The following is a 26,225-nucleotide window of genomic DNA, read 5'->3' on the forward strand; positions in this document are numbered from 1 at the left end:
CCTCAGAAAATTGGACATAGTACTACCTGTGAAGCTAGCTATACCACTCCTGGGTATTCATCCAAGAGATGCTCCAATATGTAATAAAGACACATGCTCCACTATGTATGTAGCAGTCTTGTTTTTAATAGCCAGAAGTTGGAAAGAACCTGGATATCCTTCAACAGAGGAATGGATACAGAAAATGTGGTATAATTACACAATAGAGTACTACTCAACTTCATGAAATTCATAGGCAAATGGATGGAGCTAGAAAATATCCTGAGTGAGGTAACCCAGCCACAAAAGAACACACGAGGTATCCACTCACTGATAAGTGGATATTAGTCCAAAAGCTCAGAATACCCAAGATACAATTCATAGACCATATGCAGCTCAAGAAGAAGGAAGACCAAAATGTGGATGTGTCTAAGAAGGGGAAACAAAATACTCACAGGAGGAAATGCAGGAATGTGGTACAATCTTAATAGCAATCTATTCAATATGTTACTATCAAAATTATGTTTTCATATACTCTAAACTCTTTATGTCACCTAATATATCACGAAGGGTAAAAATGTATATTTTCAACTTCAACAAAATATACAAATAGTCTCAATTTCAACAAGGAATTTGCAATAATTCTATGGATAGCAACACCCAGAAGAAGAAAAGAATTTAAGGTAGAATATAAGTGTCAGTATATAAAACACTCTTTCCTCTTCTGGCAGGTGAAGTCACCCATGTTCTGCCTCACCCTCAGACAGAAATCTTCCTAAAATATAGAAAAAAACATTTAACACAAAACAAAACCTACTTTAAAGGGCATTTATTACTTGCAAGAAACACCCAAATAATTTTAAGGCAAGTATGCTAAAATTCATCAAATAATGCATTATTTGCCCAGTTTCAAAGTATCTAACATAAAAGGTAACAAAGGAAAACAAAGCAAGGCTTCAGTGGTATCTGCTAATCATGAATAAAAATTACTAATGACATGGTTGCTAATCCAGTAGTCACTAATTTTATTAAAAGTCTCAAATTATTGTCACTACTAATGAGGAAATTAGATAGAATGAAGTCACTTGTATGACATAATCAGAATATACCTCTGACATAGTCTTAACATATCAATGAATCAATCTCCTCTTGAAGAAATATGAAATCTATCCAAACTGAAGTACAAGGTATACAAATTTCATTCCTAGAAATTAAGCAAAAGGGTGAAGAACTTGTGGAGGGAGGACCAGAAAAGGGAGAAACATTTGGGATGTAAACACATAAAATAATTAATAAAATACAAATTAAAAAAAGAAATTTTTAGGCCATGAACTAAAATGAATTTTAAAGGGCAGTCAAACTACAACTTTACACATCAGACTACTATAAAGATTACTAACAAGTTAAGACAAAAAGTTTGGCCAACAACTTTTAAGTCTTAAAACAGGTCAACAAATATTTAACGTGCCTCTCATTAACAGTCAGATAATGTGAACTGTCTTTAGTATCTCACTTCAAAGGAAACTAAAAGCACAATCATATACTATTTCTTGTCCTCAACTAATTGCTTTTCCAGAACTTGTTATTAATATAAAAAGATTAAACAGCTCACTTGAAATATCAATTCTGACTCTTTCAGAGGCTCTGTCCAATTCAATTACTAGAAAGTTAAAAACATTATTTTACATATTCTATAACAATGACTCCTAGTTAAAACTGTCTAAAGACAAAATGAAAGGCAAAAGAACAATGCAAAATTCACAATGCAACTTAACTGTAACAGGACGAAGAAAGGGATTGAATTTACAGAAGAACATACCAGTTAATTCTAGATATTATGAACATTTTTGGGGCTTACATTGGGTGGCAAACAATATTGTTATTCATTATATATTATTATTTAAATTTTAAAGTGTTTTGTTTTCAGTATTGAATTTGATCAATCAAAAAGACAATGTAAAAAAAATAAGTCATTTTGGATGGGTATAGATTGGTCGATCACTGATTTTATGTTTTGTTGTGCTCTTGTGTGACTAGAGAACCCACCAGAATTTGCAACAGTGCAAAATTGAATCTAAATTAACTGTAAATGTCCACTAAGTTACACCAGGCTGTGGGTCATGGGAGGTTGAAAACCTGTCATTTTCCCCATTATTGGCTTTTCACTTTTCAACATCTCTCCTTGGATAATTAATATTTAGCAATACAAATGAAAAAAATAAAGGATTCCATGTGACTATCTCCTGCATCTGAACTAACCTTGTGTCCTGATATAGTCAACATAATAAAAACAACAAAGGAACTCTTAGCCATGGCCTGAAGACATCTTAAAGGTTTGTGCTCCCTGTCTTGAAATAGTCTCATCTGTTATGTGAATGTCTGCCATTGCTGATGCCTCTGAGAGAAAATAACAAAGAATGAGGCTATATTCAATAAGCTGTCATGACCTACCCATAGCTGGGTCACCAGCAGCCAACTTAGCAGAAAGCAGTCAAGCCCAGGGTCGTAAAAACCACATATTCTCGGCTTACACCCCTCTGAGAAGGAAAAACCAAATGAATCAATTGTATTGAGATAATAGTTTGGGCTTCATTTGTTACTTAATTCCAAGTTTTATTATATAATTATCAAAGCAGATGTTAATATTAGATATGCAGATTTTTCAATTCTATGATTATTCTTTCTCTTTTTTTTCCCCTGAAAATGAGTCATTTCAGAGACTTCTATAGGGACAAAAGGCCAGTTCATTTCTAGAGGCTTAATTCAGGACCCCGCTGCCCATATGTGTTCCTACTTCCTCCTTCTCCCTAACATCTTATTACATGAAAAGCATTATTAAGTCCTGATGCTGATGCTATAATGGATTTAAGAATCAAGTGGACGTAAGGAGACAGTTGGAATTTGCTATACAAGAGAAGAAGACAAAAACATGTGTCTCCTGGACCCTTAAGCTGTTACTTGTTCGAAGCATGGTATCTTTCCTTCTCTGCCCTATCTGTTCAATGACTAGTGATAGCAGACCGTGTCTTTTACTAGGTCAGAGTATTGGTATAGGACAGGTGCACTTGTAGTTGGGATGCAATCATTTCTTGGAAGTATCTACCACTACTTCCTTGATGCTTACATAGGAACAGAAATGCCTTTAAAAATAAGTCTAGGACAAATCATTTCCCAAAGATTACCCAAGCAACTAGTCAGATGAGTAGTCTTGTCCCTCAAATTCAGAGCTAATCACTTGCCACATAGATTAAGACCATCCCACTCACATCCCACTAACCTTGCCCATATTCTGTACCATTTGCCTCTGTTTAGGCAGGTGTCATTTTTATTGTCTATGCTGGTCTGTTTTTAAAGCATTCGTTAACACACATTTTCCGACGATAATATATAAAACCACAAAGCCAGAGGCTTTAGTATCCGTTAATGTAAAAAATGCCTTCACTGTGGAGAATTTAAGACAATGCAGTCTTAAAATAGCATCGAATCTCAAAAGTGGGCTAAAATAGTTACTTCTCAGAACAAAGTGGGCTAACATTTTTTAACAATAAAATGGAAAGCACAAGGAGGCAGTGTGATGCTGATTTCAAATGGTATGGCTCTGTGAAACTTTACCGTGCCATAGAGGACTAGTATTTATGAGACAAGAGAGGACGAGTGAGAGAAGGTATTTTTAACAAAGTCATCAAGGCACCCCTGAGGATGGCATATTTTCCATGAACATGCAGCATAGCTTGGTACTCTGCTCAAACACCTCACAGCAGAGTGGAAATGACACTTTCAGAATACTGATTCTCCCACAGGGAGCTCACCACTGAACTAGGAAAACATCACAGGCTCTGACAGCTGATTGGTGAATTAATTAGGTGCTGAACTCTGCTAATGCTATTGTAAATTACATGCAGGGCATGTACTGAGAAACAGTGATTCCAAGGACGCTAGGTGTCATGCAACAGTAGGATAAAATGCAATCAGAATACCGAGGGAGGCCTAGATGCAATACGTTTCACAAAGACCTGCTGAGATTAATCTTACTGGTATTCCTTTTTGAGGGGATATTTACATGGGGTAGCAAAATTATTTAGCTTCCAGGGGAAAGAAATTCAGGCTTTTTTGTTACTCTCCAAATTTATTCTCATGTAAGCATAAGCCTATTCATCAACTTCTTAGTAACCTCTTAAGGTAGCCTTCCTTTTGTGTCCTAACAAATGACAGGAATTTTGGAGGAAGAACAGAGTGGACTCCATTTTGGCTCCACTGTGACACCTTCACTGCTTATTGTCAAGTACCTATACTCGCTAAATATTTTTGGTCTGGGAATATAGATTAATGGTATAGAAGTTGCTTAATTTGTGAGGCTCTGGGTCCAATCCCTGGGATCATAAGAAGAAAAAAAAAAAGAAACATTCTTTTTTGCTGGCCTTTCTTGCTAAATAGTCCTTGGTAACATCTTTATAACTTAGGTCTTTTTGGATATCTTAGTTGAACTTTTATAGGTTTGATATTATCTGAAAGATTTTAGAAAACTCTTATTTAGGGTTATAATTTCTGAGGGTTCCAGTCTATTCTTGGCTGCCTCCATTGTCTTGAGGAAACAATGAATGAGGTAGAATACCATGGTGAGAAATGCACAGCTCCTTTCCTGATGGGGCAAATATTAGAGAAAACCTAAGAAATAGAGAGGCAAGGCATTCCTCAAGACAAGCTTCCACTGACTTACTCCTACCCTAATGAGATCACTGTCTTCCAAAATGAGCTCCCATTTCTGACTCCCTTGGTTTTTACATTGGTACCTAAGACTGAACTTTTATGTTCAAACCAGACCTTTGGGTAAATCATTTAATTTCTCTGCCCTTAGTTCCTTTATATGTCAACTGGTAATAACATTAACAAGTATTACCTAACATTGTAATAAGGATAGTTACGTGATTCATAACATATTGCCTAGCACATGGTAATCATTAGTCAGAGAATCATCTTTAATATTCTGAATGACTAAAATAAAAGATTCGTTCTTTGAAAAAAATTCAACTTTAATAGAACCGAAAAACAAATTATTAACAGTGCTTGGCACTTCATGGATAGAAATATGAGATTTTCTAATAGATCTACTCATTGTTTTCCGTAGCTATTCCATACTAGAAGGATACAGAGATAAATACAAGCCATGCATTTTATTTTTCAGATAAAAATTGTCTCCTAAAGACAACTGAAGTCTTTTGCTCATGATGAGCAGGACATGCCACAGCCTGTTAGGGTACAGTTGCATCTTGAACTGTTCTACTTTCCCGGAAGAGAAAGCATGAGTGAAGCAGAACTCGACTACATCGATTTGTCTGTTACCATGTCAAGACACTAGGAGGTAAAGAGGATTCGACAACCCCCCCCCAAAAAAAATCCAGATTAAGCATTTCCATTTCAATTCTTTAAAATATATATAAGTAATATTTTAACTGCCTTCAAAAATCATACATCTTTAAAGATTAAAATGTATATACATTAAAATCACACAATGTGTGTTAAAGTTTTAGCTTCTTCCCTTTTTTTCTGCTGCTTTAACCATACAGCTAATCACTGAGTCATAAAACAAATGCCTGTTCATGGGTTGTATAAGGATGTCTCCTAGCGTTGTTTTAATAAACGTGAGAGTATGACTGAACTATAAAGTATCATGTAGACTGAGGTATTCAAACTCTTTCTTCTAATGGAGGAGGCTGTACAGTTTCTACAGACACTAGATAAGTAGAGGTCAGAAATACACTATTATATTTTGCTTTCTCCTTAAGAGAAAGCTTCCTAAATTCTTCCTGTTAAAAAAGTAAAAACAAATAAAAAAACCATTTTAAATCATGTTCAATATGTGTAAAAAATTAGTTGCTACTAAAATCAGATAAAGCTTGGGGCTCCATGATACCTTCCTCCAACCACAGTATTAATTTACCTCTTCCATCTAAGGATGTTGTCTGCATGACTCAATGACAAAAGGAGAGGGTTCGGTCTTTGAATGTCAGTATGGAGGCCTGTGATAAACAGGCTTGGAGGAATGCCTAGATTGAAAGCTTAAAAGCTCCTATATTCATTCCTAATTTAATCCTAAAGTGTTCATTTTAATTTACTTAAGTTCAATGCTTTTAAGTAAAGTATAGTTGAAACGGAATAGGTAGTAAGACTTGGTTAGATAGACACTTAGATCTAAGATGATAAATGTTGGTTTGAAACAGGAGTGAGCTCAATCAAGGAAGCCAGCCTCTATCAGTGTTATGGGGAGAACATTCAGCTCTGCCTACAAGCATGGGGTTTCACTTGCACCCTGGGATCCCTCCAGTTTGGCTCTTCTAGTCCCTCCTTGGATTCATGGTTTTCTAACCCTTTGAATATGTTTTGCTGTAGAGTCTGCGCAGATTTTGTGGATACAGACATGATCAATTTGCAGTTTAAAATATAGTATATATGTGGGAGTTTCCTGACAATACAATTCCAGTCAACACCCCAGCCTCTCAGCTTGTTTCACTTTATCAGCTCTTGTTATTATTATTGAGCATTTCTTTCAATATTGTATTATTATTTCCCTATATTAGCTGCTTAAAATGCAAAACCTATGACAAGGATTGTATCTGTTCATATTATTTATAATCAGGGAACATAAATGAAATTAGATAGCAGTTTTGCTTCTGTGCATTCTAGAATCCTACACACACGTCTGGAGATGATCTCATGGAGGCTTTAAGTTACAGCAATCAATTGCCAGAAAAGCCCAACTGTGTGTGTAGTCAAACTAGAGGAAACTATTGCCGTGGTCTTCTTAATGAAAACATTTCATGAAGAATGGAGAAACCCACACCTTAAAATACTAAATTCAAGCAGGGGTTTTCAAATTCTATAACACAAATCAATATGAGGTGACAGCATGGATCCAATCTAAGTTTCAATAAAAGTGTTTCTTCAGACAAATCACAAAGACTTTAATAGCCTTATTTAAGTCATTGATAAAACCTTAGGTATATACATAAATCAAAAGAAGTCATATAATTTAGGCAATCTTCTCTAACTTAGAACTGTAGTGTTGTTGATCGATACTGACTAAAATAAATGTTGATAAATATATTCTAGAGTGAATGTTAGAGCTCACATATTTGGCCTTCATAATTAAGGACAAAACAACACATTTTAAACATGCAATCCTTTGGAAACTCTAGGATACTGATATGCCCAACCAGAAGGTATCGCCTCGGTAGGCTCCCACTATATTCATGCAAATAAGTACAAAGGGAAATCCAAACCAGTGATAGCAAATTCTTTAGAATGAAATAATTTTGGAAAATATATAAAGGAAAAACTAATTAAAAGAGCAACATTATATCCCAGGCATTGCCCCAAATTACTAAAAATAATAAAAAGTTCACAAAAAAGATAAAATTCATTCCCAAAATTGAACTGCTAGGAAACTAAGCGTTGGGTCAACTGAAGGCTACTGAAATGTCAAAGCATTTAGTTTATTACAGATGTTAACTCATTTCTTTTCCCAATGCTAGCTACTAACCAATCTTCAGATGCTATTAAGGAAGCAACTTTGTTGTTCCTCCCTCTCAAACTCACGAATAAACTCTGGGTCCTGGACTGTACTAAAAAATGCATCATGCCTTAGTTTGGGCAGATCATATCAGGTAAATGGTTGATGACGTGGAAATATTCTGCAGTCCGTTACTTGCATTTTGCTTCACAGATGATTTAAAGCACTTTCTAATTAAGTGATAGAAATTCTACCATTTTTTTTCTACATGATATTTCTCAAAGCTTTTCCTAAAGGAAGAAAATATGGACCATCAAAGGTCATCATGGCATAAATGAGATGATTTAAGGACATATAAAAATGATCGACCACAAAGTACTGACCTAGATATGAGTCACCAAATCTACTGTAAGAAGCAGTTTGTTGGGGTTGGGGATTTAGCTCAGTGGTAGAGCGCTTGCCTAGGAAGCGCAAGGCCCTGGGTTCGGTCCCCAGCTCCGAAAAAAAGAACCAAAAAAAAAAAAAAAAGCAGTTTGTTGGGTAAACACACCAAACAGCTTCAAGCACCAGCAAGGTACAAATACTTGTAGAAGCAGGCCTCAGGAGGGTTAGATGATACGCAATATACTGAGGTATGGCTTTAAAAAACAAATCTCATCCGTACCAGTGCTTTATGTAGTATGTCAGCTTTATGTACTATATGTAGATTATATGTCAAATACTGTCTTATCCTCTTTTACTTTCTACATTTTGTTACTTAAAATAAACCTATATAATTCTATTTTTAAATCAAAACCAGTCAACACACCAACCACAAAACTAAATGGTTCTGTACTCGGTTCTACTATACTCAAACACTCTGAACCTGCTTTAGAGACACAGATACAGATTTTAACAGCTCCTAACTTGACTTTAACATATTTGCAGAGAATTTCCATCATCTCAAATAGTTTAGAATCTAGTGTTCTACAGACACGTAAATGTAATTGTTTGAAATTCCCATTGCTTTGCTATTGTTTCTGCTCTGGAAATGTTTTTCCCAAAAAAATGTACTTTTAGCAGGTAGAATTTTCTCTTACATACACTTATTCTAGTTTAGAAAAAATACTTTTAAAAACTGCTATTAGATTTCTGATAGAAACAATGTTTAAACTGAGGCTGGCTTGAAGGCCTCCCTGGATATGCGTTTCCTAGTACCTGAGGGTGCTATACATGTTTTCATTGGAGAAACACTGTAGATTCCTACCTAGATGTGACACGTATGAACAAGAAGATCTAGTCCAACAAGATATCATTAAAGTTGTAATAATGACATGAATATATCTTGGCAGTAACCACCTGCTGTCCAATTGGACTTAAGACACACTCATGAGGAGGGAAATCATGCTTGATACCAGAAACTGAGTCAACTACAGTATAGTGAAGTCATCATGAGATTTAGACAAATATCTACCATTGTCACAGGCTAGCATGATTCCCTTCTGCATTCTAAAACTCAACTTATAATGACAGATTAAGATCTCTCACCCCTCACCAAAGAAGCTTCTTTTTGCAGCATACTGAATAATCACAAAAATACACAACTGGTCAAAATTCAGAGATGAACTGATTGCAGAGTATCAAGGTCCAGTGGATATCTAATACGGGACAATTCTTCTACCACAGACTGAGGATTAAAGTAACTGAATCTAATGTTAGAGTAAGTCAAAGGGTGTAGGATTTATCTTTTCATTTTTATGTTGATGTGAAGTTTTATTAAAATGGAAGTTGTCAGTGTATAAAGGATTTGTATAAGGATTTGATATTTTTAAAACACCCTTTCACAAGCAAATGGAATTTTAATGTTCAAAAATAACTTCCAATAATTCCATAAGGTAATAATTTGCATTTCACTTTCAGCATGTCAAAATATAATATGCATGTAACTGTGTTATCAAGGCACATGTAAAACAGTGTTTTTTGGTTTTTTCATTTTTTAGGATCAGTGATAGCTTTGAAGTTTCCATAAATTCAAGCAAGCCGAAGTTAATTCTTCTGGATTACTAAAGCCCACAATGTAGACTGTGAAAGAAGGCTAAGGAATATCCTAAAAGGCAATTACATTAGATAGTGTCTTTGAATAATTTCAAACTTATCACATTTTAAGTGCCTTTAAATATTCCTTTTTGATTTGAAGAACGTTTTCTGTAGAGCAAATTAACAACTTCCCTGATTCTCTTTATATAACCATCAATTCTTCTATGACCGGATCCAAGATAACATAATGGTGAGCATTGTAAAATGGGAGCTGTACGCCTTGATGGAAGCTTACATTTAGGGATAGAAAGATTTGAATTTTGTCAACCATGCCTTTATATTTGATACAGGTAATTCAATACAGTTTGTGCCAGTGGTTTCATGTTTTACTTCTGGACATAAATTTATTTTTAAATATTTCCTTACCAGTTCTTTCCTTCCCCTTCCTCCTTTCTACTTCCCTCCTCGCTCTCCCTTCCTTATTTTTCTTATTTATATTTATTTTTCAGTTTAGGCACACTGTCTTCCCTATGGACCACAACTACTTTTCTATATTAATACACATATGTGTATATAATGTTCTCACCATTTGAAGTAGATGGAACATCTACATTTAACCCATCATTTACTTGATATTATTATTCTCTGAGACATCTGATGTAGGATAGAAAGACGTATATCTTTTTTCCATAGAACATTTTTTTTAATATAAGAAACTTTCTGTGAGTCCTGTATTTTGTTTTTTTACGAGGATAAAACTGGTAGGGACTCATTCACTTACCTATGCTTAAGTTAAATGAGAACTTTTTTGTTTACATTTAATTATTTAATTTTATTTTTGTTTTTCATGTTTTTGAAACAATCTCTTGCTAATACAGTATTGGCTGATCTTAGACTCATCATATTCTTACCACAGCATATTCAATGCTAGCCTTACAGGTTTGCACAACCACATTATTCATAGCTGATGTTTGGTAAGTCTTATGTCCCCACGATTCCTTATGTCCAAATTCTTTTCTCTGAGTTTCAGTGTGTAGATGAAAACAGGGATTACAAATGTTTTGCCCCAACATCAAACAACAGAAGAGAAGCACACACATTCATACATAAAATTTTGATTCAGACTAATCATCATAAAAAGAGAAAGGGCAGCTAGAAATGTGAACACGAGCTTCAAGAGACGCTTACCTGTATCACAAATATAAAAAATACTGAAGAAATTATTGCTAGGTCTAATGACAGAAGAAGCAGAAGTTGCATGGTTTTAAATTTATCCCTCTGGACCCTATATACCTATTGTATCATTAAACAAAACATGAACATTCATAAAATTGCAGCTTCAGACAACAAACATTATATGCAGTTTTCTTCTACATACATGAACTTGATGGATTTTGATCAAATTCTTCCCATTCCCTCCCCTGCAAATCCCCACCACTTTTGTCTCCTATTCATGTTCTCTCTCTCTCTCTCTCTCTCTCTCTCTCTCTCTCTCTCTCTCTCTCTCTCTCTGTGTGTGTGTGTGTGTGTGTGTGTGTGTGTGTGATTTAAAAACTCACCAAATCCACTTAGTGCTCTCTCCGTGTTCATGGGAACAGAACAAATTATAAGTAGCCTTTTAGCACCTGCATGCTTGAAGAGAACTGGCTTTCACTCCCCTAGAAATCAATTGCCAATACCCACTCAGCTAGTGATTGGACTTCATGAACCATCCCCCATCTGTGCTGTCAGTTGGTTTGGTGTGACTGAAAGCTTTGTGCCTGCAGTGACAGCTGACAAGAATTTACATGTGCAGTTTTGTCTTCATGTCCAACAAATGTTTCATTTTAGGTATTAACCACCTCTGATTATTATACTCTCCACATCTCCTTCATGATGACTTGGAAGGCTTGGGGATAAAGGTCTGATATAGGTATTGAGAGTAGACCACTTCTCAGTCTCTCATTTTCTGCACCTTGACAAATTGTAGAACGCATTATTAATAACCATCTACTTCAAAAAGAATTGTCTCTGATTAGAGTTGGGAGTGGCACTAATATATGGGTGTAGTTAAAGACACTTGACAACAAGTTAGATTATTTAAGTTCAATTCCCAGATTCCACCTAGTCAGAGATTATGTCAGAAGATATGCAAATAATTACATAATTAAAAAATAAAAAGAAGATGGAGTAAACTGGAATATGCTAAAAATTTTATATAGGATGTGAAGCAAATATGAAGAGAATCTAAGTATAGTTTAATAAGTTTAAGATGCTTTTTACCTTCATTCTTTATACACAACAAAATAAGCTCAATGATTACCTCATGTGTTTAAAAATCCACAGAGAAGATTAGAAGCCCCAAGAGTTCATGATGCTGTCTTCCTGTGTCACTCTCCAGTTCCTATAAATAAAAGAAAGGTGAAAGCATATTCAGAGTAATATATGTCTTTATGGTGATTAACCATAAAATTTTATTATCCTTCCTCACTGCCTCTAAAATGTGCTTCCCAGAGCATTGCTGTTATTATGGTTTTTGTCAAGCTGCAAAGGAAATTATGGCTGTCTACAACTTCCAAGACACTAAAATAGAGTCCAGATTATAAAGTACCACAAGGAAATTCCACCTTCAATTACATGTTGTATTATTTAGAGAGTTTGTTATACTGTGAAAACAAAAATTTGTACGAAAGTGTTTTCTTACTCTTCACAAATTACAGCATAAATATTTTTCTATATGAATCAGAGAGCTTTATCTATTTATTTATTTTTATAGTAATCATTTTAAATGGATTTTTATCAAGAGTCTTAATTCATATCCCATAATTTCTCTGTATAGTATGAGTAAGATGCAAAAATAATAGTCATTGTTTTAAGACTGAATTCACTTGGTAATAGATACCTAGCACATCTGCTTATTAAACAGAGAGTTCTCATTCCCTTCATTTATAAATTTCCTATAGAAAATTATAGAATGTCAAGGAAGTATAACTAATATGATAAAATGATAGACAGTAATCTGACACCAGTTATAATTCAAATTTAGATTTTAATTTTCTAAAGGAGAAACCATTTTAAAACTATTTGCCAAAAGCAAATTGAAGTAATAATTAAGAAGCATGAAGTTTAACTGTTGCCTGGGGTTATGTATGTAACTCCACTCACCTAAATACTATGTGTAGAAATGGCAACATCCTTAGTTGGTGTACTACATTCTTCACAAATACTAAGACCTCAATTCTGATCATGAGGACCCAAGTAAAAGAGAGGTTTGGATATCTACATTCTGTGACTTCAGTGTGAAGACGGATGGATTCAAGGTATTGCTGGTTGTGTAGGTATTAGCCAAAATAGCAAGCTCTAGCAAGGTTCTATGAAAGACACTGCCTCAAAAAATATCATAGCTATCAATAAGGGAAACACTCAGCTTCAATCTCCAGCATTCACATGGGTGATTGGATACTGGAGATATTATAAGTGATTCTAAGTAATGTGCTTGCTGCTCAAGCAGGGGGAACTCAGTTTGCATGGCTACTTCATTTAAAAACAATGTAAGGGCCCAAAAACATTTTACCAACAACTGTCATGTCTTCTATGTGACATATGTCAGCACAAACATCCTAAATTGCAGTTTGCACATACCAAAAAACCAAAAAGTTTAGTTTTTGATCATATTTAAAGATCATGGAACTACATATGGTGTCACAAACTTTAATATACAACATTGAGAAGGTTAAGGCAAGACGCTAGTGTGAGGTAAATTGGAATATATAGTCAAATCTTGTCAACTATTAAAATATCTCATATTTGACATCTTTATAATAGAAGGCATATATATATATCAATATTCACAATTTGCTATCATGTCTTAACTTTTAGTAAACAATCATTTTAATTTAGAGGCATTATTATTTGATGGATGTGAAAAATAAATAATGCTAATAAAATAAATAATATAAATGCAAAGGAAGCAATCAGGGTTTAGACATAAAACAAAAGTTAAGTTGGCAACCTATAAAGTTTAGAAAAGAAGGAAAAATATGCATAAAATATGTCGACAAGTCCTAAATTAAAGCAAGACTGCTTGAGGCGTTGTTTCTGGGTGTCAGTTGAGAAGTCTCTGTAGAAATCCCTTAGATTTTTCAATGGGCTGACAATGGACTCTAGGAGGAAACCCATTCTGAGCTGTCATTCCTAAGCAGTAAACCAAGCTTACAGTGATGTTGCATCATTCTGCATTCCAGGGTATTGTGCAGGAAGAGAAGCCCATTCAGTAGGCTGTCCTTGCTCATATCATACATACATACATAGGTCTTTCCCAGTAAAATTATTTTTTTGATTTATGTATTTATTTTATAAATGTGAGTACACTGTCACTGTCTTCAGACACACCAGAGGAGGGCATCCAATCTCATTACAGATGATTGTGAGAAGCTACATGGTTTCCAGGAATTGAATTCTGGACCTCTGTAAGATAAATCAGTGCTCTTAACTGCTGGGACATCTCTCCAGCCCTAAAATGATTTTAAGAAAAAGGAGAAGGATTTTGGCAATCAAATATGTATACTTTCAGGGAAAATACGAAAATTTAGTTTTATAAGAATTGGTGGATATAATTTAACTGAGTTGGTCTAAGAGCTACCATAAAACTGGATAGAAGTATACCTTTGGGATTTTTGATAGAAATAAACAACAAAAGGTGAATGATAATAGTTAGAAATGAAAAAAAGAGGATGTAGTGGTCAGAAAACATCTCCAACCCATATATAAAATGAACTATGTATAAATACTGAGCATGGCCAAGAAAATCGTACTTGAATTAATTGCTTATATAAGAAACTATGGACAGCCAGTTTCAGTCCCAATCATGTTGTAGCAATTTCAGAAAAAGTAATGTTCAAGAGGACAGAGAGTATGGCTCTAGGAAGAGATTTGAAAAATTAATAGTTTTAAACTGTAACCAACCCAGACTTGGTTGCTTAAACAAAAAGGACTCTATCCAAGAAGCTAGAGTTGTACAACTGGATTTATACAATGAAAAGTATTATTTTACTTAATTTTAAAGATAAGGTATAGAGTAATAATTATACATAAGCAAAATGTAACAGTACTTAAAATGAAGCAAATAGATCTTTTAGTTTTATGGTAATATATTCAAGAATATTTGAAAACAAAGCATAGTAACAACTCTCCCCCTTTTAAGGGGAAAACACATATTACACACTTATGACCCTAGGTAAAGAGCCTATGGTTATGAATTGTATCTACATATTTACATGTGATTCATAAGGAAAAAGCGAAAACCTTCTCTTTTGAATGAATGATGGATTTAAAAAGCTAGAAAAAATTTTCATAGCAAAAATCAACTCTTGCCTCTTCTTTTAAATGGTGAAAAATTGTATTGTTATTGACATTTTCTTTGCCATGTTTATATTATTTTACAGTCACATGCACATTCTAGTGTAAGACATAAGCAGAAAGAGTAACGTTTTGTTTCAGAGATCACCATGGAAAGGAGATGCGTACCATGCATTCCTGAGATAACAGAGGAAGGCTAACAACACATGGGTATCTGAGGAGGATCTGACTGTTCGAAGCATCACTAGTGGAGGTTCACTGACAGTAGCGTAGTTCAATATCTTTTGAGAGAAATGGTGTGCACTACAGTTTGGTGCACTGTACACTGGTGGTTTACCCTACATTGGTGGCCTACCCTGGATTGGGGATATATATTCCTCTCACCAACAAGTCAGTGGTTAGATGGCATCTACAGCCTCTCCACTTTTATTTGTTATCTTTTAAGCCACTCAGTAATTTGGAAAAGATAAATGGTGTCCATTCTAATGTCAGACATACTTCCCAATGCCTTAAAATCAATATTTCAAGGACAGCAGTATGGCTTTGTGGGTAAAGGCTCCTGACACCAAGCCTGACAGTCAGAATTAGATTTCAGGACTCATATGATAGAGGAAAAAAACTGACTCCAGGAGGTTGCCTTCTAATCTCCACACATGGGTCATGGCATGCTATTTGTACACATACAACCAACACACGTGAATTCAAAATAAATAAATAAAAATGAATTAAATATTATTCAATTTATGCAACATAAATTAAGTTGTAGGGAATATTTGAGATCATCTTACCTATCAGAGGCACATAATGTTATACCATAATGGTCTCAAGATGACATATCCTATAATTAATACCATCTTCATAGTACTATGGGTAGGTGTCTATGCTATTGAAACTAGTAAGAGTAGATAGGAAATTGAATATAATGGTATGTCACCAAATTTGAAACCTACAATCAGTGCAGCAGACCAGACATAGATGATTTTATGTTTTATTACAACATTCCAAAGTTCTTAAATAGAAAATTCTGAATGAATGTTTTTCCTTTCTTGTGTTTGGTGCTTTGACCCTTTCTTAAAAGAATGACTATTAATAGTTACCTATTTAACGCTAACCTAGAACATTCATAAAGTCTAATATTTTAAACAAGTAAAATTCACACAAAATTTAAAAATTTAATTAATATGATATGTCTAGCAAATTGATGTCATAGAAGTATTATTTCCTCGGAATGCAAATATTCACAATTATTTTCATTAAGATAGATAAAATTGAATATACTGTTTCTTCCTTCTTAATGTTAGTATGTTAGCAAACAGCTATGTAATACTCAACCAATACCATAAAATAGGTTGTTTAATACTAAAAATTAAATTACAAAATTAATTGTAACATCAACTCAGCTCTAACTACTTATCTACAGCAGTAGACCAAAGGGAAGATAGGAGAGAGAGAAAAAATACATTCACAGCTCTTGATTGAGTTACTCACTAGAAATTTTAATACTGAAAGCAAACATTTAGTTTAGAAAAGTCCAGTGACAGTACTGATTAATTCTCTCTACAGATTCCACTTAAAGCACATTGCCAGAAGCCATATTGAAAGAGACTCTTGGACCTCTACTATACCCAATTCTACTTTCGTATGAAATTCACATTGTATGTTCTTAAGTAGAAGAAAGGGAAACCTCAAACAGTGCCTTTTTAGTCTTCTTTATTTCAAGTTGCCTGGTTTTTAACTGCTTTGTTTGGGGACTCCCAGCTGAGCGATGAGGACTTCACTCCAGATTGCTTTGGTGGCACACACTTTCTTTGTTCATGACTTTCTTAGAGATTTACCTGCTAAGGATATCTACATTTTTATTTGCTTTAATCTTTCAAACCCCTAGAGTGGGATACAATGCACTGCTGTCTCTTTATTAGGTCAATCAAGTTAAAACTTTTATTCTGCTTAAACTTTTCAGAGTTGAACTTCTATTACGACTATTATGTTTGGGCATTAATCTACATGTATTATCTGGCATTAAATATATTTAAAGAATATATCTCCACATTATGAACACTGAAGGACACACACACACACACACACACACACACACACACACATACACACACACACACATTACCAAGTCCTATAGTTACATAATAATTAGTGAATATTTTTTATATGTCAAGCACATATATATATGTATATATATATATATGATATTTTATTTATTCCCATTTCAAATGTTATCCCCTTTCAAGGTTTCCCCTCTGCAAACTCCCTATCCCATTCCTCTCCCCCTGCTTCTATGAGGGTGCTCCCCACCCACTCACCCAACATATCTATTTATCCAGTTAATTTTCAGAACACTCCAAAGATGCTAGTTGTTTTTATTGCCACCATTAGCACACATGGGTACACAGCAACTTCTAAATAAGGTATAGGCAGATTTACTGAGCAAATAACAGACCAAGGCTTGAAACAAAACAGTGGTCTCTATATAACTTAAGTTATTAACCACTGCTGCTTTTTTCTAGCCAAAGAAAACCAGTAATTGCAACCTAATAACTGAACAGTTGATTTTTTGCCATCTTAACCACATTTCAACAGCAACAACCACAGCAACAACAACAGCAACAACAACCGCAAAACAAAGCCGTAAATGAGTATACAGGCTTATAGAAGCAATGTATTTAAAATAATGGTTCTGAGCTTTCTGCAGACATGAGCCATTATTGCTCAGTCCACTCTCAGTGTCTGGTATTATATTAACACGTACCAAACCATGTAAAATCATTCATTATGTAAGTGACTTAATGAAAGGGGAAACATGAGAGTTTGCAGCTTTGCCAGTCTTTCATCTAGAAGACAGATTTCCTTCTCATTAGTCAAGCACAACAATGTAGTTTGGGAATGTTTTTTGGAACAGATTCACACCTTTAGTTCTTCCCCTTCAACAACAATTCCCTGAGCACTGTCATCCATATTCTATTGTAAGTCCATGTTCATAATCATTTGTTTTTGATGTTTGAACCACTTAATAAATGATTCTAATGAAAAATCCTTTTCAATATAGGAATATTTTTATGTTTTGAAAGAAAATCCCATAATTCCAGATAATTGTAATGATGGGGATATCATGCAGTAAACCTTTAGACACGTTTTGGGGGACAGGGAAGTTCCTTCTATACTATTAGTCATAAAAAGATAAACCTGAGTATCTCCTTCCAAGGCACCTGATGTTAGAACCAAATTAAGCCATGGAGCATAGCTTGTTCAGTCAGCTTTCTTACAGAACCGAGGAGGACCAACAATCCAGGGATAGCCCCATGTGCCCCATGTGGAGCTTACATCAAAATCTTATGGACGCATTTTCTCTCTAGAGGCTCTCTCCTCTCTAATGTCTGTGGCATGATGTAAACTAGCCAAAACAGAGGATGTATGGTTCTACTAAGTGGTGGAGATCACAAACAGGATTTTCCCATGAATAAAGGTGTCCTGAACCATGGAAGAGTGGCACTTCTGTTTTATAGATGAAAGATAACAAGAAAGAAGCATAAATCTGTCCCAGGATGCATTGCATATGCCAATCTTAGGATTCTCACTTGGTTATTGTGAACAAAATGAGAGAAAGATAGTCCTGAACTGACAGATACTGTTGTATTTTAGTGGCTGCATCCCAAAAGACGTAGCAGAATTGGGAAGTTTTTTAATCTTTCTAAAGTTGATGACATCTGCCAATATGTCAAAACAACCTTCAAACATGAAGGTTTGAAATGCAGCACCAAAGCGCACAAGGTTCAACAACATACTACTCCATGTCTGTGAATTTGGAACTTTATCCAGCTTCCCATTTGCTGTGTGATAAGATTAAAGATGTGATCCCTCATTGTCTTGCGCTAGACACATGCTGCCATCCCTCCACTGCTATTATGAATGTTTGCTCCATAACCATAAGCTACAGTAAACTATTCTCTATTGATTTGGAAAATGACATTTTATCATCGAAGCAGAAAAGTAACCAACAAAAACTTAAACTTTTTAGTGTACAAATATAAAACAATAAATACACTGTACCTATACATATGTTAACTGCTACCAAAAATATTCATGACCTTAAAATTCTCTATTTCCATATATATTTGCATAAAAAAGACAAAAAGAAATCCCAAACAATAAAGATTGTGGGTTGTTTGTTTTTTATTTTCTTAGTAATAATTCATTTGATTCCTCGTGAGTTTAATATTTTATTTGTACTGTTTTAATAAAATGCATACATTAAACACTATTGCTTTTATATGTATCCATATCTTAGTTTATTTGACCTAATTAATATTGACTAGGCTTCACATATTTTCAAGGTTGAGGTAAGAATATTTTACTCTCAGTGATTTTTGAGAAAACCATGCACTGTGATTAACTATCTTTGCTGCTGTAAATAATGTCATTATGAGCTAAAACCATCCAGTGGAAAAAAGATAGCATTTTCAACAAATACTGCTAGTTCAACTGGAGGTCAGCATGAAGAAGAATGCAAATAGACACATTCTTATTTCCTTGTACAAAGTTCAAGTCCTAGTGGATCAAAGACCTCTACATAAAACCAAATACACTGAAACTAATAGAAGAGAAAGTGGGGAAGAACCTCAAACATATGGGCACAGGGAAAATTTTCCTGGACAGAACACCAGTGGCTTATGCTCTAAGATCAAGAATTGACGAATAGGACCTCATCCAAAATTGCAAAGATTCTGTAAGAAAAAGGACACTTGTATTAGGACAAAATGACAACCAACAGGTGGGAAAATCTTTACCAATCCTACATTCAATAGAGGGCTAATATTCAATAGATACAAAGACCTCAAGAAGTGAGATTCCAGAGAGCCAAATAATTCTATTAAAAACGGGGTACAGAACTAAACAAAGATTTCTCAACTGATGCATATCAAATGACCATGAAGAACTTAAAGAAATGTTTAACATCCCTAGTCACCAGGGAAATGCAAATCAAAACAACCCTGAGATTCCACCTCATATCAGTCAGAATGACTAAGATCAAAAACTCAGGTGACAACAGATGCTGGCAAGGCTGTGGAGAAAGAGAAAACCCTCCTCCATTGTTGGTGGGTTTGCAAGCTGGTACTACCATGCTGGAAGTAAGTCTGGAGGTTCCTCAGAAAATTGGACATAGTACTACCTGAGGACCCAGCTATAACACTCCTGGGCATTTACCTGGGCTCTAACATATAAAAGGACACATGATCCACTATGTTCATAGCAGCCTTGTTTATAACAGTCAGAACCTGGAAAGAACCCAGATGCCCTTCAACAGAGGAATGGATATAGAAAATGTACATTTACACCATGGAGTACTACTCAGCTATTACAAACAATGACTTTGTGAAATTTTTAGGCAAATTGATGGAATTAGAAAATATCATTCTGGGTGAGGTAACACAGTCACTAAAGAATATACAGGGCATGTACTCACTGTTAATTGGATATTAGCCCAAAAGTTCAGAATACCCAGGATCCAATTCACAGACCACATGAAGCTCAAGAAAAAGGCTGACCAAAGTGTGGATGCTTCAGTCTTTCATAGAAGGGGAAAGCAAAATACACCCAGGAGGAATTACGGAGACAAAGTATTGTGCAGAGACTGAAAGAAAAGGCATGCAGAGACTGCCCTACTTGGGGATACCTCCCATATACAGACACCAAATCCAGACACTATTGCTGATGCCAAGAAGTGTTTTCAGACAGGAGCCTGATACAACTGTCTCCAGAAATGCTCTGCCAGAGCCTGACAAATACATATGCAGATGCCAGCAAACAACAATTGGAGTGAGCACAGGGTACACAATGGAGGAATTAGAGAGAAGACTGAAGGAGCTGAAGGGGTTTGCAGCCCCATAGGAAGAACAATATCAACCAACCAGATTCGCCAAACCTGTCAGGGACTGAACCACCAACCAAAGAGTACACATGGAGTGAACCATGGCTCCAGTCACATATGAAGCAGAGGTTGGCCCTCTTGGACATTAGTGGGAGGAGAAGACCTTGGTCCTGTGAAGGCTAGATGCCCCGGTGTAGGGGAATGCCAGGGTGGGGAGACAGGGGTGGGTGAGTGGGTGGAGAAGCACCCTCATAGAAACGGGGAGGGGGGTGGAATAGGGGTTTTCTGGAGGGGAAACCAGGAAAGGGGATTGTAGGATGATGTCATACAGTTGAAGACAGGTACAAGATAGAACGAGGCCTGTCATTGGACAAGAAGGAATGATGGGCAGGAGAAAAGTTTGACGGAAGAGGAGGAGACTGGAACAGAAGGAGACAGGAAGACTTGTGGAGAGAATATGGAGGCAGATGTTAGTATTTCACTATGTACTTTTACAGGTTGTATATGGATGTTCTTAAGGGATGAATATGTAAAGGGCCTTGTATGTTTAGGTGGGCAATTATATCTTCTCAATTCGATCAGAGGTTATTGTGTTGTGTGTTCTTTCATGTAGCAATTTAAAGAGAGTGTGCAGTGGCTAGAGACAATGTGCCACCACCATGCAGGATATAGTGGGGCTAAAAAAATTTTTTTATAATATTATAACAACAGGGGAATGTAAACAAATAAAATATCAAATAATAAAAGAATTGGCTTTTCTTCATTCTAGACATAAAAATGTGAAATTCTCTCTCTCTCTCACTGTGTGTGTGTGTGTGTGTGTGTGTGTGTGTGTGTGTGTGTGAGAGAGAGAGAGAGAGACTTAGGGAGTAAATGCAAATGTAAACCTGTTTTATTCTTTTTTCAGTTTTCCCTTTTATTTTTTCCATGTTTATTAAATTGGGTATTTCTTATTTACATTACAAATGCTATTCCCTTTCCCGGTTTCCAGGCCAACATCCCCCTAACCCCTTTCCTCCCCTTCTAGATGGGTGTTCCCTTCCCCATTTCCCCCCATTATTATCCTCCCAACAAGAATCTCGTTCACTGGGGGTCCAGCCTTGGCAGGACAAGGGCTTCCCCTTCCACTGGTGCTCTTACTAGGCTATTCATTGCTACCTATGAGGTTGGAGCCCATGGTCAGTCCATGTATAGTCTTTGGGTAGTGGCTTAGTCCCTGGAAGCTCTGGTTGGTTGGCATTGTCGTTCATATGGGGTCTCAAGCCCCTTCAAGCTCTTCCATTCCTTTCTCTGATTCCTTCAAGGGGAGGGGGGGCATTCTCAGTTCAGTAGTTTGCTGCTGGCATTCACCTATGTATTTGCCATATTCTGTCTGTGTCTCTCAGGAGAGATCTACATCCGGTTCCTGTCAGCCTGCACTTATTTGCTTCATTTTTCTTATCTAGTTTGGTGGCTGTATATGTATGGGACACATGTGGGGCAGGCTCTGAATGGGTGTTCCTTTAGTCTCTGTTCTAAACTTTGCCTCCCTATCCCCTCCCAAGGGTATTCTTGTTCTCCTTTTAAAGAAGGAGTAAAGTATCCACATTTTGGTCATCCTTCTTGAGTTTCATGTGTTCTGTGCATCTAGGGTAATTCGAGCATTTGGGCTAATATCCACTTATCAATGAGTGCATACCATGTGTGTTTTTCTGTGATTGGGTTACCTCACTCAGGATGACATTTTCCAATTCCATCCATTTGCCTATGAATTCATAAAGTCATTATTTTTGATAGCTGAGTAATATTCCATTGTGTAGATGGACCACATTTTCTGTATCCATTCCTCTGTTGAAGGGCATCTGGGTTCTTTCCAGCTTCTAGCTATTATAAATAAGGCTGCTATGAACATAGAGGAGCATGTGTCTTTGTTATATGTTAGAGCATCTTTTGGGTATAACAGTTTAATATTCTTCTATCTGTGATTTTCTGTACAAAGTAGGGGTAGAAATTGTGGAAATCAATAAAACCCTAAGATTTTGTAATTGGATACCACACAGAAAAATACCAAGCATTATGTTCCCTTTATATAATTAATGATGGCATTCTCAGTGTTCTTAACTCTATATAGATTTAAGTCTATATAGCATGTGCTATGTGTATTGTAATGCAAATGCCTGACCAGATAAATTTTTAAGGGCAATATCCATTTTTCAAAATTAAACAGCTGACATTTTGTAGGCCCAAAGTCTGTGGTACTGTTCATGTTATTGATTAAAGTGATATTTTAAAATTACTATTGTGCAAACAAACTTATTGAAATGGAAAACTCTGGTTTTGTTATTTTTAATAGTTTTAAATTAGAGCATTAACAATGCAAATGTTAGAATGAATCACCAGTTGACTGTTTGTATTGATATTCAAAGGTTCTTAAATAAGATTTTGTTCCCTAGAGTACCATCATGAGGTAGTCTAAGACTACATAGATTAATAAGCAGAAGAATGGGCACCTGCTGATGGATCTTTGGCCATTTTCCCTCTGTACAGAATGAGTACATTATAGACTCAGCCCTGTAGTCTCCTTCTCTTTAGACATGATGCAGGCTCTGAATGTAGTTCAATATTATTTAACATTTATAAACTTTATTTTTTGGAACATTGTATTTCCTGGGCTTATATTAAAGCAGGATAGATTCTGCTAACCTGTCCTGATTATCAGTGCATCCAAATGCACAGATCCAAGTGAGGGTCCTTTACTTTCTATGACCTGTATCATTTCAATGACAAAGCTGTATCATTAAAATTCATCTGCCAATTCACATCTTCTGTATCCTTTGTACTACGGATTCAGTTTAACAAAGGAAAGTATTCATACTGCCCATACCAGGGTAGAAGTCTTGGAATAATGACAAGAATGCCCCTGGACAACATTGAAATAAATATTAATTTGAAAGTATTACAAACCATCAGCAGTCTGTGGAAAATGGGTAGATTACATAGTATAAGGAATCTTTATCTATACTAAGAAGTAAAATTAATCTAGTATTTATGGTTGAACACAGCTCTTGAATAGAAAACAAATAAGAATAATGTTAAACTTAGAATGCTATAATATTTCAGGAAGGCTTTTCCAATATTTTAAATATGGTTTCTCCTTTAATACCTTTATTCTAATCAAATGATATTCACTGGTTTCTATGAATAAACATGTTATCCAATTCAACTCACTCACTCTCTCTAAAGTGTTTTAATTTACAACTGGCTCAGTCATTCATTTCAATGATACATGCATTTTGCACATTTAACCAATAGAATTGATGTGGACCTCTTGTGAATGTGTAAATGTACATATAAATGTAATGTATGTGCAAATGATTCTGTTTTAGTAATCATAATAGATTTTTGTCAATTTACATATGTATTGTGTGTCTGCTTATTGGCATATGCACATGAGTGCTGGTGTAGACACGACTATTTGATCCTTTGGAAGAACATGGTTCTCCTAACCGCTGAGGTCTATAGCCTTATGGTGGGAACTATATGCCAATTAAGAATCTTATATTAATTACATTCCCTATTTCTAATGCAATATTATGTTGTAACATAGTGTTACTGTAGGAATATATAATGGTTGTGTTTGAAATGAAAGGTGTAAACATTTCCAGCTTATTTACCAGCATGGACACTGTGGGTGGGAAAGTAGGAGCCACCAAATAAAACCTTAAACAAAACAAAATGATTAGAATTCTTAAAAAAAATGGCATTGTTGAGTAATCTTCTAAGACAACAATTAAATGCAATTGTCATTCCTTAATCATTGTTCCTATTCCATGCATGCACATCATAAATACTGGGCTGATGCATGAGAATACAAGGTATATCACTATGCTCCCCACATTACATTTCCTTAATGATCCACTCTGTAATTTCAGCTCCTTAGATCCCTGAATAGCATTTGTCATGCCAAAAGGGAGTAGGGAGAAGGAAACACGTCTCAGTCAAGCATGCACTGAGCCGAGAACAAGCTTGGAAGTTATCAAAACAAAGCTTCACAAGTTTGGAATAAATTAGCTTGCTTGGGCAAAAACTGAATAATGTGTCTGTGTTTTGTCAGTGCCTAAACATAATCTACTTGCTTCAGGCTCTTTCTAGACCTCAAATCTCATGCTGTCACTGTTATCTGTTACCACACTGCTTTAAATGGAAAGTGTCACTGCTTCAGGTGACATGGTTTCACTAAGGGAAATTGCCCAAGGAAGAATGCAGGTGTAGCTGCCATTTAAAAGCCTAGAAGGTAAGTTCTTCATTTAAAAAAAATCACTTAAACAATGGGAACTAATTATCACATTAATTTATTATCAAGACAAGGAAGTACCAGCAGGCAGATACATCAACATTTGTGTAAACTATCAAGCAAGCAGAAGAAAAACAAATCTGGTGAGTCACTGTCATGGTACAACACAGGTTCTGCTAGGGTCACAGTTTAAGCTCTGGGTTGTACTTTCAATATAATAAGATAACAGTCTGTACCATATATTTCTATTATGCTTCATTCCCACAGATTATTTTGATTTAACCATTATGTGAGAGAGAACAAACCTAAGGGGACCCTCATGCACTCCTCTTTGTTGGGATCATGGCTTTAAAATGACATTTTCTTGACTATAGAAGAGACCTGAGATTGAGTTTGTCTCATAGATTCCTGGAAAAGTGATGGTATATAATGCATCATTTTATGATACTGTTTTATAATATGAGCTGCACTGCTCAATTCTAGTAGCATTGCCTTTATGTGGCAGGTGCCTATGTGAGGGGAGCTCACATGACAGGGAATACTAGGTATTGTCTGGAAATTATGAATTCTCTTCCATACCTGAACATAGTCAATAGAATCTTAGGATCTCTGCATTTACCACAACAAAAAGTCAAGATGCTGAATTCTGCAACTCAAAGAAATTTAATTTTGTCACCCAACAAATAAGTTCCAAAGTGGGTCTACCTAATCTGTGCTCTCAGGTTAAGAATAGATTCTGGGCTGGGAATGGTGATCAGTATATCAGTTTTTGCGTAGCTTGTCCCTTGTTCAAAAACAGTCTGGTGAGTATAGATTGGTGGATCTGTACTTGCTTGGCCTGGATAAGACCCTTGTTTCAAAATCTATTTTAATATATACTTACAAAAACATGTACATATGATGTAATATGTTTGAATAATAATAATGAAACACATATATTTGAGGAATATAGGCAATCATCAAGACAAAATCTAATATCAAATATGAGTTGAGCCTCTGAATATATTGTGGGAATTGTTTTCATTGCATTAACTGGGACCTGGAGACCTGCCCATTGTGAGTGGCAACATAACCAGCACTTTCTTTTTTTAAATTTTTTTATTATATATTTCTTTACTTACATTTCAAAGGTTAATCCTCTTCCTGGTTTCCTATCCATAAGCCCCCATTCCCTCCCCTCCCACTCCCCCATACAGGTATTCTCCATATACATCCCCCTATTGTCCTCCCAAATA

The 26,225-nt window shown here is 35.5% G+C and overlaps 1 protein-coding gene across 13 annotated transcripts in view; it reads right to left on the bottom strand.

The window, feature by feature from the left end:
* Nucleotides 1-26,225, bottom strand: part of Lingo2 (leucine rich repeat and Ig domain containing 2) — a 1,315,053-nt gene that overhangs the window by 752,795 nt on the left and 536,033 nt on the right. For all 13 annotated transcript variants that reach the window (NM_001436764.1, XM_087548872.1, XM_087548874.1 and 10 more), the window contains 1 exon segment: nt 11,805-11,885. The gene's annotated coding sequence lies outside the window, so the exon portion shown is untranslated.

This window comes from Rattus norvegicus, chromosome 5 (assembly GCF_021556685.1).
Source record: "Rattus norvegicus strain SHRSP/BbbUtx chromosome 5, alternate assembly SHRSP_T2T, whole genome shotgun sequence".
In the NCBI taxonomy this organism is placed as follows: Eukaryota; Metazoa; Chordata; class Mammalia; order Rodentia; family Muridae; genus Rattus; species Rattus norvegicus.